The sequence below is a fragment of the Patella vulgata genome, chromosome 4, assembly GCF_932274485.2.
Source record: "Patella vulgata chromosome 4, xgPatVulg1.2, whole genome shotgun sequence".
Taxonomy (NCBI): Eukaryota; Metazoa; Mollusca; class Gastropoda; family Patellidae; genus Patella; species Patella vulgata.
Window position 1 is genome coordinate 3,767,992 of NC_065882.2, and position 12,449 is coordinate 3,780,440.

At 37.1% G+C, this 12,449-nt stretch overlaps 1 protein-coding gene across 3 annotated transcripts in view; it reads right to left on the minus strand.

Annotated features, from left to right (window-relative positions):
- The window catches only part of LOC126819722 (uncharacterized), a 94,839-nt gene that overhangs the window by 41,890 nt on the left and 40,500 nt on the right, over window positions 1-12,449 (minus strand). Inside the window, exon 1 of one of the 3 annotated variants that reach the window (XM_056100599.1) lies at window positions 161-306. The exons of the other annotated variants lie outside the window; for them this stretch is intronic. The gene's annotated coding sequence lies outside the window, so the exon portion shown is untranslated. Of the gene's footprint in view, window positions 1-160; window positions 307-12,449 lie in introns of those variants that run through there. 3 annotated transcript variants of the gene reach the window in all.

Here is a 12,449-nt window from a genome sequence, read left to right on the forward strand (position 1 = left end):
ATTGATCGGTTGCTAATTAACTGATAAGCATGATTAAATTCGACAGGTAATAATGGTCACGTGATCATTGTAATTCTACAAAGAATTCGTAGTAAAAACTCCCCCGTTGTTAATCTAAAGTCTCGTTATGGGTTGAGTTCTAAATAAAAAAAATAATTACCTTCATGGCCTGGCATTTATAAAAAAAATACAACAGTTTTACATCGGATATCTTCTTATCACCGTTGTCAAGTCGTAGCATTGTATTACGTCCTATTATCTGATGAAATGGTAAGTTTTAAAGTCAAGACCACTGTTAAAATGTTCATTCATTTACAACTGAAGGCGGATTCTGTTTCAGATCTAAATTGGGCTCCTACAATAAGTGTCACATATCCAAATTGGGCAAAAAATGTCAGAAGTAGCCTATAAATAGTGTTTACAATGGGACTGATATGCAATGCATGTTTACTCGCCCTGGCCACAAACACACAACCACGGTAGGTGACGGGGTGGACATTATCTTCCAGTCATCATACGGCTATAAGTCGATGTCATTGTGGATAATAGTCTTAACACTTAAATAAGAAAATTAAACACACCAACGCTTGTACACTCAATATATGTAGCACATAACTCTTCAAGGAAGTCTTTACTAGAATTATAATTTCCTTAATCATTACGATTACTGTTAAATCCCACAAACACGGTACAGATTATTGTCGACTTTCAAGGAAAAATTGTTACAGGTTTAGGTCTATTTAACGCCGGCATTTGAAGTTCAAATCGATGTATACAAAGAATTATGCAATGATTGCAATATTATTATGATCACGATTTTTTTTTTCGAACAATCAATTTTACATCCTATTTCATCCTCTTCACAAAAAGTCCATATTTAGAAATTATATTGCCAATTAAATTTACACGCATTTTTAATACTGACATGAGCACGATTTTCGCAAACGAACAATGAGGCGAATTATTTGCACAATGTATTTTAATGTTCGTATGATGCTAAACAATATTTATGAAAGCTTCCGTATGATTTCATTGTTGTTGTTGTTGTTTATTACAGATTTAACGTCCAATACAATAAATATGATATTATGGACAGGTTGATTTAATTAAGTTATTTACACTTAAAGAATTGAAAATTGGTAAAAACACAAAAAATATAAAAGTCCTTGTAAATCAAAGTCACCTTAAAAGACACTTATAAAATCGCTGTTGTGAGAAGAGAGGGTGGTTTATCGTCTCTTGGTGTCATAATCCATATGATTGTGAATTTATTTTTATATATATATATATATATATATATACACCCATAACCCGTTCATCCTTCAACACCCACGCCTTTATATATTGGTAGCAATCTATATTAGTTAGTTACACCATTGACTTTGACAACTGTCAACCTCTTGTCGCCTGTTCGACGTCACAGGTGGACGTATGCAAGAACATATTAAGGAGTTCAACAATTACTAGTCATTGTTGTCTGCGATATCACCTCGGTGGAAGCGGACGTTAAATACAACTAACTCACACACTAGTCATTGTGATCGCGAAAAGACAAACGATCACATCAGCTTCTGATTACATTCTTCAATTTGAAGAACAATGTACACGCTTTCTGTATATATACATGATGGATGATTTCAATTCTTCAAACACTAATTAAAGGTAAATACCTACACGAAATACCTTATTCTTATAATGTAGCATACGATAAGTGAACAATGGGCACACTTTCGGTAAACTTTGATGATTAATTGCTTAAATCTGTTAAACACTAATAAACCGCGCTGTTCGTTCTTGACACACCGTTACGATATGATATACTATATATAATACATACCCCAATAAATTAACAATGAGCAAACAAACTTTCTCTAAATATGCATAATGATTAATTGAACCGGACGAACACTTCCTTTGAAGATCCACAAAGCACTGCACCTGTTAATAAAAATTTACACATCCGGAGCATCTGTTCGTCAGTGGCATTCGGAACACACGACCGCGGTTCTGATCCCCTCACTACTATACATGTACTACCTCCGGAGCATCTATTAGTCAGTGGCATTCGGAACACACGACCGCGATTCTGACCCCTCACTACTATACATGTTCTACCTACAGCGTACGTGTTGCATGTAGCTTTATGATTGTCAATTATCGATAATTTCTTAACATCGACCCAGGATTTGCCAAGAACGTAGGCTTACACACATCGCTGCAAATCGCAACTTATGGAGAATTATTTTAACACGATTCTATTTATACTAAATGTTTCTTTAAAATCAATAATATTTGTAGATTATAAAGAGAGGGAGAGAAATTAGGTTGATCGTCCACTCGACACAAACTAGGTCATTTCGAGACTAACATATGGTTCAAATTTATTTCAATAATTCGCTTGCGTGTCGGGGTCTTTAGTAGTGGTAGGAAACCAGGGAACCCGGAGAAAACTCACGACTTCCATTCATAATTTAATCATGAAATGGATGATCAAGACTATGTTTTTTATCGTAAGGACTTTAGTAATGATCATCGAGGCTAGACACAAAATTCAATCCCTAAATTCTCGGTTCAGAGTGGATCAATTTGACTGAAATTGTCAGCAAATTCCCTTTACATTATCTAGTTTTAAACTATCATAGTGAGGACTACCAGCTCTTTATCTAATCTCCCATAATGTATATCTTTAATCCAAACCGGCTTCGGAAATTTAAAAACATTATTATTTTCTCCGGGTGTTAAAAGTTCAAACTTAACAGGCACAATTTTATTTAACGACCGCTTCTGGTAATTATTTTGTATTGGTACGATTTAGCTCGATAAAGAAATATAGACCACATCTATAAGAACATGAAACAATCGAAAATCAATTTTTTTCCATTTTTTTTATCATGCCAATATTTTAAAGGGATGGTTATTTGCATTAGATAAACTTTTGATTTAAATATGAAAATGAAACAATCAAAAATCTTTTTTTTTTCATTTTTGCTTATGATTCTAATATTTTAAAGGGATGGTTATTTGCATTAGATAAACTTTTGATTTAAATATGAAAATGAAACAATCAAAAAATTTTTTTTTTTCATTTTTGCTTATGATTCTAATATTTTAAAGGGATGGTTATTTGCATTAGATAAACTTTTGATTTAAATATGAAAATGAAACAATCAAAAATCTTCTTTTTTTTCATTTTTGCTTATGATTCTAATATTTAAACGGGAGGGTTATTTGCATTAAATTTAAATATTATCGTCTGGAAGTATAAATGTGTTTTTACTAGCACCAACCCGACTATACTAGCACGACCTTATTCTCACGTACAAGTTGGCGCACACGTTCTGATATAACCCTTAGCAGTTGGGAGAGAGAGATAGAGAGATTGGGAGCAGGTGGAGAGAGGGAAATGGGGTTTAACGTCCACTCGACGCAAACTAGGTCATTCAGGGACTAACACATGGTTCAATTTTATTTCAATAATTCGCTTGCGCGTAGGGATCTGTAACAGTGGCAGGAAACCGGAGGAACCGGAGAAAACCCACGAAGGTTTACATGCGACCCTATTCCTTGTCACGTAGAAACGGGGAAACAAAACCACGCTACTTGACTCAATGGCAGACCTGATCCAACGCACATACGTTAAGCCATTCGACAAACCTTAGCAATCGGAATTTAAACAAAGGGTAAGCGGAAACGCCGCTGACCGCCCACAACATGTCAGTCTTCATTAGCCCAATTGCTGCAGACAAAAAGAGCGCTAAACCCTATTTTGTTTTTGTGTGCTAAAATAAGCGACATTTTAAAATTAGAAATAAAAAAAAACATCACACAATCTTGTCTCTTTTCAGGAGATTTAAAAATAAAAAAAGGAAATCAATATTCTTCTTAGACGTTGATTAATCTCTGTCAGTAGGAGATATTCTATATCAATCGTGTAGATTACACGCTTCGATACGTCTCCAGTCAACTGTGTATAAGAAAGAGTTTTTTTTCCTACGCTAGGGTAGTCTATCGGGGGTAGATGCTCTCGGTTTATCATTCAACAGATATAAACGTCGATCTTGTTGCAGGCTACGGGCAATAACAGAACGATTTAATCTTCTCTTAAAAATCGAATGTCATTTTACTGAATTTTTTTTTTTTTTTGCTTTATACTTACCGTATATTGATGTCAAGGGATAAAGTGTGTGGGCGAATCTGTCAGGAGAAGCATTACGATTTGACAACAATCTTAAAATGGATTTATTTGAAAACTTTAAATATCTGTCCAGTATCAAGGTTAAGTAGGTCATTTCGGGACCAACACATGGTTTAATTTTATTTCAATAATTCGCTTGCGCGTATGGGTCTTTAGCAGTAGGAGAAAACCGGAGGACCCAGAGAAAACCCACGAGGTTTGACAGGCGACAATACTCCTTGTCACGTACAGCCGGGCAATCGAAACCACGCCAGTTGAAATGAAATGGGGTTTAACGTCCTATTGTTCTGCTCCTAAACTGGGCTAATGAAGGCGGGCATACGCCATACAGTGTGCTATGAAGAAAATTTTGCCCGGGCAGCAGCACTATGACCTACTCTTATATCGAATTCCAACTGCCAATGAATCTTTTACGTGCACGCCAAAGTATACACGGAACCTCGGTTTTTCATCCAATCCGAACGACTAGACAGATGTCCTTGTCAGGCCCTCCATCCTGCATCACTGACAAGGTGAAACCACGCCGGAAAATCTCGACGAACTTTCTCAACCAATGCTGGGAACGAACACCCGACCTGGCCATAAAACAATTGTTGGATTACGAATGAATATAAAGATTAAGAGGTAGATGAAAGCAGGGAGACGGTAATATTTAATTTCTGAAACGGGTCAAGCAGTTTAAATTAATCTTAGCCTCCTTATCTACAATATATAACAATATAATTCAATATATTATAATATTCAGTACTTCATGTCATAATACGATGGTGGAATTTATATAGGCGTGTTATTAATCTATATTTCATGTCACCCTTCTTAACAACTCGTCAATGATGCAGTTTGATCAAAACAATGTGCTTTTCTTGCCCTAGTTTGTCTAGAAGAGAGAGAGAGAGAGAGAGAGAGAGAGAGAGAGTTTAACGTCCACTTGACACAAACTAGGTCATTTCGGGACTAACATATGGTTCAATTTTATTTCAATGATTCGCTTGTGCGTAGGGGTCTTTAGCAGTAGGAGAAAACCGGAGGACCCGGAGAAAACCCATGAGGTTGGACAGGCGACAATACTCATTGTCACGTACAGCCGAGGAATCGAAACCACGCCAGTTGACTCAATGACAGACCTGATGATACAACGCGCACGTGCTAACCATTCGGCCATCCACCCCCCCCCCCCCATTGTCTAGAAGCAGCCCTAAGAATTTTAATTAAAAGCCCTTGGTCCTGTTTCACGAAATGTTATCTAAGATAAAATACAAATTTTAGTAATTAGATTGGATAATATTAGACAGATTTTAGTGCTTAGACAATTAAAATTGAAGTATTTACTAAAATTGGATTTTATCTTTAGTTAAAATTTCGAGAAACAGGGAACTGGATTGGAGCAATGACTGAATATTGTAAACCATGTTCACGTCTTGACAAACCCTTAATGATGCAATTTGAACCAAAATTATGTGCTTTTCTATACCACGCATCACATTCAGGCCCTTAATTGGTCTAGCAGCACCTTTAAAAATTAAATCCCTTTGGTTACTAAGTTTGAGTCCTGACTGAATCTTTTATAAAAACTTGCAATGCAGAAAATTGAGAGGGATGTACTGTCACCATGTAGTCACGTGTACATGTATGTATATAGGCACCCTTTAAGGTTGAGATGGCTGTACTACGGTAGCTGATTTAGGCTCATGGTACCTCTCTAATTGAGAGAGCTGTACTACGGTAGCTCATCTAGGCTTATGAGGTCCCTCTCTAACTGAGAGGGCTGTATAACTGCTATCCGAATTCACGATAATAGCAAGGGGCGGGTGTGGGGCTATATCAATGGTCTAACAAGTAGAGGTATACGTACCCCATAAATTACCGTAACCATTGGCCCATTGAGGGTAATTAGGTACATGTGGAACAGCTGATTGGCGACCTTTTCCCATCGCAATCGTGGGTTCAATTCAGAATTGTACGAGCCAAGTGGAATTGCCATGCTCTCTTTGTAGTAATCCCAATACAAGTAGACTACACATTATTTTACTATAAACATGTTTCTGGTCTGGTCATTAAAGTTCATAACTTTATATAATATCAAACAAATGTCGGGTATATTATCATCTGGATCTAGATCTCAAACAAATGTTATAATAGATAGCAACCTAGAGTCATGCCAAGTAAAAGGAGAAACACGTTACCAGATGATGAGGAGATTACCCCCCCCCCCCCTCTCTCTCTCTCTCTCTGTCTCTCTTCTCTCTCTCTCTCTCTCCCTCTCTCAGGTATAAGAATCAGATAAGATATGAAATGATTATTACCAATCACTGAGAGAGCGAAATGGTGTTTAACGCCCACTAGACACAAACTAGGTCATTTCGGGACTAACATATGGTTCGGCCATCCAACCCCCGTAATGGAAAGAACTAGCACCCTATCTTGTAAATTGCCCCACCCATCCATTACCTACAAGACAATAGAAATGTATCAACACGAACGATTTATCTGCCGTAGGCGTGTGTTTCATTATCTGGCAACCTATCTTTGACATTATAAATTCATTACACTTTTTAAAAAAAGTGAAAACAATGTAGTTTTAATGTCAACTTGTGTTTACTTTTGTCTTATATGAGATTAGCTGAATAACATCCTATGTTGGTATTTACAATGTTTAAAATCGTAGAAAAATCCATTCTTATCTTATCATGTGACGTACATCGTAGTTTTTGCATTTTGCATGATTGTGCAAGTTACAGAAGTTAAAGAAATGAAATGAAATGGGGTTTAACGTCCTACTGTTCTACTCCTATACAAGGCTAATGAAGACGGGCATACGCCATACAGTGTGCTATGAGGGAAATTTTGCCCGGGCAGCGGCGCTACGGCCTACTCTTATATCGAATTTCAACTGCCAAGGAATCTTTTACGTGCACGCCAATATGTACACGGGACCTCGGTTTTTCGTCCCATCCGAACGACTAGACAGCTGTCCTTGTCAGGCCCTTCGAGAAGTTAAAGAGGTATTAACTGTTGCTAAATTTGACAGAGATCCGTCAATCCATTGCCGAGATACAGACGTTTTAAGAGTTTGTACAAACTGTACGTGACACACCTTATTATAACTAGCCGGGCTGGATAGCCGAATGGTTAACGCGTGCGCGTTGTATCTGTCATTGAGTCAATTGGCATGGTTTCGATTACTCGGGTGTACGTTACAAGGAGTAAGGTCGTCTGTTCAACCTCGTGGGTTTTTCCTCCGGGGCCCTTCGGTTTCCTTCCACTGCTAAAGAACCTTACGCGCAAGCGAATTATTGAAATAGATTTGAATTATACGACTCAACTATATTATTCAAATTTCCATTCAAAAGATTTTAGCGGAAGTCGATTTGTTTACCAGTTTCAGTTTAGTTTTTGGCTTATAGCAACTGTTGTGCACAAAATCAGTTAAACTTAAGATAAGCTCCGTCCTTTGAAGTAACAGTTTGATAGACATGTACCCATTTCGGGGGGAAAAAATCGACACTTTGTTTTTTAACTATAGGATCGTATCCATTATTTATGATAAGGGGATCACGGTGACTAAGTGGGTAAGAAAAAATCGACACTTTGTTATTTAAATATTAGGGCCGTATCCATTATTTATTTATGATAAAATACAAAATTTATCATAGCAGTTAGCTTATTTATGATATTTTAATTTGATAAAATTGCATAGTCATTATAAAAATAAATATATCAAATTCAAATATTGAACAAAAAAAATATTTATCATGATTTCTGAATAACATTTGGTGAAACCTTATTTTCTGGTGATAATACAAAAAATAAAAAGTGTGTTCATTACTGGTATTCCTATTTTAAAAAGACTAACTTACGTTACCGATCGCCGCCGATTCGTAGGCAAAATTAATAATTGATTTAGCGAAATTAATATATACAATTAGATATTTGATATTCATATCTAAAGCCCAAATGTTTTCTAACAGAATGTTCAACGCAACAGACCAAAATTTGTTCAAAAGAGAACGACGTTGATGCCACGTGATTGACCCAAACATCACGTGGTCACAAAATGGCGGCATCAGTGATTTCAGTATCACGTGATCGTTAGCGAAATACTGATTAGATGTTCGTATAAAATCTTTCGCTATTTGTTGAAATTCAACGCAAACGAAGCCTACACGAACATTTGTTGACCGAACAATATTCTTGAACCTAACAAGTTTGATCTCGTGTTTATTGTTCGACCAACAATTGTTCGTGTAGAAATTCAACGCACACCGGCTAATTTTTGTCGGAAAACACTGTTCGGTCAACCAATGTTAGCCGGTCTGGGGCGAGCTTAACTGTGTAAAGACTTGATTAGATTGATCTGTTAATTTTATAGGACCACCAGGAACCATAGAAAACTCAGCTACTAAAGTACAGGGAAAAACACGTGACCTCAGGTACTAAAGTACAGGGTAAAGTACAGAGTAAAACAGAAAACTCAGCTACTAAAGTACAAAGTAAAATTGAAAACATAACAACTAAAGTACAAGGCAAAACACGTCACCTCAGCAACTAAAGTACAGGGTAAAACAGAAAACTCATCTACTGAAGTAAAGAGTAAAACAGAAAATCCAGCTATTGTAGTACGGGGGAAACAGGTTCCCAAGTATGATACTATTATTGTCCTCATGTGATAGATGGCTACTATTATACTGTTTAAGATCTTCATGAAGAGCGGGATACACAAGGTTCCGTTGTTTGTCTGGTCTAACTACTACCGGTCCCTCCTAAGTGCCAACGAGTCAGAAGTACATGACCTTATCCCTCCCTGTGTGCCAACAGCCGGAACTTCCTGACCCTATTTCGTAATAGTGACCGATTAGACGTAACCGTTCCGGAAATCAGTTTGCCTAACAAACTCGAAAACCGTTGTTGTAGAAAAAACCCCGAGAGATTTATCACAAAACCTGTCTTGTTTGGTTGTAATAATCTTACGTCTTCGTTGTCTACCGTTTACTTTGTTTTTCAACAAGCGTGGCCATGACTTGTATCGATAGGCAATCAACAGTTACAGCTGTTTTCCCTCTAGGCTTTCTTACAAATTATATATACACTGTTTTTAAATGACTTGAATATAGGCCGAACTACACACTCTGTTGATTTACAATGATTATTCATCATAGCAGATATCCAGACTTTCTATACGATATTACTCGATCATTAAATATACTGGCATAGTAACGAGAAGAGAGAGAGAGAGAGAGAGAGAGGGAGGGTATAACGTCCTACTGATCTGACTGGGCTAATGAAGCCGGGCATACGCCATACAGTGTGTTATGAGGGAAATTTTGCCCGGCGCAGCAGCACTATGGCCTTCTCTAGTCTTATATCGAATTCCAACTGTCAAGGGATCTCCTACGTGCACGCCAATATGTACACGGGACCTCGTTTTTTTTTGTCGAATTCCAACACAAACTAGGTAATTGGGACAATCATATGGTAGAATTTTATTTCAAAAATTCGCTCGCGTAGGGGTCTTTAGCAGTGGAGGAATAAACCACAGGACCTAGAGAAAACCCACAGTGTTGAGAGAGAGATAGAGAGAGAGAGAGAGAGAGAGAGAGAGAGGAGGGTTGGTATTTAATGAATTGCTTTGCTGTACCAACAGGGAGATGAAGACGATCTTGATCCGTAAAGTGAGGTGTTCGTGCAGCGGTGAATGTCAATTTCCTACTATCAAGGGATCTTTAACGTGCTCTTTGTGCTATACTCGGGACCTTTGGGTTTCGTACATCCTTTCTATGCCAACCATTCCGTCCGGGACATCTAACAAGAGGAAACCAAGGGATCGGAATGAAAAAGCGTTAAACATACATTATGCAAGAGGTAAATCTGCCAATTGCAGGTCTTTCTTGATTATCTAAATTATTAATTAGACATTAATTAACTTATCCAGACCATAATCAACTCTAGATGGCATCGCTAGCCTGCGATATTTACTGGATTATGATCCCATTTGCTGCTCGACTTCCATTCATAATTTAATCATTAAATGGATGATCGAGACTATATTTTTTTTATCGTATAGACTTTAGTAATGATGATCGAGGCTGGGCCGAAATTTCAATCGCTTAATTCTTGGTTTATAGTGGATCAATTTGACTGAAATTTTCAGCAAATTGCCCTTACATTATCTAGTTTTTAACTATTATAGTGAGATCTGCCAGCTCTTTATCTAATCTCCCATAATGTATCTTTAATACATTTTTTTGCATAGCAGGGTTCTTAAAGCTGGTAGGAAATTGGACGACCCGGAGACACCGAGCAGTCCACAGATGTCATACCTTTCACCACTAACAACTGATGTTTTTCCCTTCCATCCAACACCCCCGCACAAGCTCTAAATAACCAACAAATACCGAAATATGTTCGAGAAAAAAAATGTCTTAACGCTGAGCTCAACCGACGCTCCAGATCACCCAAGTTAAACTGTGACACCTTTGTATCCTCAGTAATTTTGTTGTAGATGTTATCTCAACAAATAAAATCAAAAATTGATGGCGTAGATAAGTTTCAAAACCACTACTGCATAAATGAAATGAATGCGACAAGGCAGGTGTGAAGAGGCAATTTTATGAAATATTGTGATTTTTATTTTAACTAGAGAGATGCTAAGTTCATCTGTCATATATGCCGATCCCTAATTTCCTTACTATATAAGGTTTCCGTCTAGTAAGGGCTGTTTTTTTCTGCGATATCATTTCGGTGGAAGCGGACGTTAAATAAGCTATTTCACACACACACACACACACACACATAAAGGCTGGTTTTACGCCTAGAATGTCCCGGTTTTCACCTGCTCAGGGTAATGACCTGTGAGGCTGACAAAGAAAGTGATTTAGTTATTCAGTGGGATGAAAAGAGAGGGAGAGAGAAATGGGGCCCAGTTCGGAGCAGAACAGTAGGACGTTAAACCCCATTTCATTTCATAAATGGTTAAATTATGTTCAATATTGGAGGTTGGATTGCCGAATGGTTAGCACGTGCGCGCCGTATCATAAGGCCTGTCATTGAATCAACTGGCGTGGTTTCGAATCCCCGGTTGTACGTGACAAGGAGTAGGGTCGCCTGTCCAACCTCGTGGGTTTTTCTCCGGGTCCGTATAATTAGGTTAAGGATGCAGAATGTAAGATTTAGAGCTGGTCGTTCTTGCATTCAAATTACTTTATTCTGGGCAAAGTTATGATTTATTAAAAAAAAAGTAGCGTAGATCGTTTATTATCGTAGCAACGGTGCCTGACAACCGAGACTTAGCCTCGATAATCCTTTTTTAAAGTTTAATTTTGAAATCTCGTGTGTGTTCAAATCCATTTAAATCTCGGCCATCCGATAATCTAGAGAGTTGATTTTAGGCTTGTCATGTGAATAAATGTCTAAATAATGGTATAATTTATATACGATTTGAAACTAGAACTAGAAAAATGACCTACAGATTTAGCTCTTACATACTGCATCTTTAAATCTTTAGAAATTAAATTCTTTGAATATGCAAATCATCCACGGTTACTTTAAAGGAGGTAAATCCCTAATATTTAAGACCTAGAAATTGACTCAAATGGGGCGCAACGCATATAATAATGTAATCTGATTGTATATAAACTGATTTACATTCAATTGTTTCCGTTTTGATTCTAATTTCAAATCAGTTATGTCCAGCGAAATACGGCCTGTGTCTCAACACTATAGCAATTTCTAGCGTCTGGTTATTCCAGTCTATTGAGCAGGCTCTCCAGTTGAATATGTCTTAGCCTCGTTCTTTCTGGTCACTTGTTGCAAATGACGCTAAAACGCACTATGGTACACGATTCGTGTACCAATGGTAAAATGTTTATTTTGTCTTAAATATTGGATATCAGAAGCCTGTCTTTTCCTGGTAAGATCACAACGTCAATGTTGATTTGAATTGACAAATAATTCGTATTTTCAACGTGTATGACTTTGGATGATTTTGAGTTAGAGACTTAGCTACTTTAAGTAACTTATAGTTGCTAGAATATTTTTATGTTTTGACTTGAATAACTGTGACAAAAATCTTGTGGATAGATTACCTGTAATCTACGTGTAATCTACCTGTAAATATAAAAATACCGCTACCTGGTCATTTTAAGATTAAAAGTACATGGCGACATACGTCAATTGTGATATTTTTACCTGGGCTACAATTAATAATCAGGGGGTTAGACTAGGGTCATTGACATTTATACATTTATAAAAAAAAATG